Raw genomic sequence first — 1457 nt, 5'->3', positions numbered from 1 at the left:
GCACATATACATAAAATTTACAAATAAAAATAATAAAAAGATTCACACATATCCACACACATACTCTCGCATAGAACCACTCACATATTTATCACAAACACACACACACATACACACAAACACACGCAAACATTAAAAGAAAACTGAGGGATTATTTAGATCAAGAAAAATATTATTTTTAATATATTTATTAATAAATGCAGGAAATCTATTTTTAAAGCGATATTGATTTAAAAGTAATAGGAAGTACTTTCGCATATAATGCTTAAAAAACTTAACAATATTAATATTTACATTCCTTGATTCCGCTATTAAAGGTCTCTTGAAAACTGATATTCTATATATTGAGAGTAAAGCATTGATGAATTCATTTGAGCATTTTTCTATTTTGAAGTAACACCCAAAAAGCAATAATGCTAAAGAAAAAACATTATCCGTAAACATATAAATACATATTTTATGAAAAATAGAAATTAAATCATAAAGTTCATCACAATACAAAAATAAATGACACATATCTTCTTCTTGTTTAAAACATACAGGACATTGGCTAGAAGCTACTTTACCGTATTTAAATAATTTAGAATATGTGAATATAATGTTATGTGCCATCTTAAAATCTAAGTCAACAAATTCCGAAGTCTTATCACAATAATGTATAATTTTCCAAACTGGCTTCCAATCTATGACAAAACCCGAGTCATGCCATTTTTCTAAACAAGAAGGTACTTCAAAATGTTTGGAAATTAATATAGAATATATTAATTTAACAGTGAATTTAGTTACATTTATAGTTTCATTATTATTAATCAAAAACAAATCTTTAACTTGTGATGAACTTTTAATATTCTTTACAATAAGCTGTTTCCATTCATCAGGAAGCGAGTTTAGAATTACTTTATAAGCAGTAGAAATCTCTGCTGCTGACATATCAAGATGTTTTTCTTTAATAATTTCGACAATTGCTAATACCGGTAAAAATCCTGGTAGAACTTCATATGCAATATCAGCCACCGTTATAATACCACTTTCAATAAAAGAATTAAAGCATAATAATAAGATTACCAGCTGTGAATTAAAATTAAATCGTTGGGCCATGTGGGGGACGAACCCACGACATTCGCGTTATTAGCACGACGCTCTAACCAACTGAGCTAACAGGTCGGATATATAAAGATTCATCTGGGCACGTGCTTATAAAACTTTTAGAGTCCAGTTTCAATCTCTAATGACGTCACACATACAATTTGTATAGCGTTACCATGACATTATCGTCTCAGACTCTATTAGAGTTTTGAGTCTAGACTCTAAAAGTTTTATAAGCACCATCGTAGGTTGTGACGTCACTACAACGCATGCCATAGTGACGTCATAGTTTACGATGATTTTTACAATTTCGTAGGCTAAGATAACTTCGAAAATATGGGCCAGGGCCTGACACCGTTATGCGAATATGA

General features: G+C 30.3%; 1 non-coding gene across 1 annotated transcript; it reads right to left on the bottom strand.

The window, feature by feature from the left end:
* Positions 1-1090: 1090 nt before the first annotated feature.
* Trnai-aau lies at positions 1091-1164 on the bottom strand. Its single transcript has one exon. It is a non-coding gene; the product is annotated as a tRNA-Ile (tRNA).
* Between the last annotated feature and the right edge of the window lie 293 nt (positions 1165-1457).

This window comes from Gigantopelta aegis, chromosome 13 (genome assembly GCF_016097555.1).
Source record: "Gigantopelta aegis isolate Gae_Host chromosome 13, Gae_host_genome, whole genome shotgun sequence".
NCBI classification, from domain to species: domain Eukaryota; kingdom Metazoa; phylum Mollusca; class Gastropoda; order Neomphalida; family Peltospiridae; genus Gigantopelta; species Gigantopelta aegis.
The sequence above is the reverse complement of the archived record's forward strand: the minus strand, read 5'-3'. Positions and strand labels throughout refer to the sequence as shown.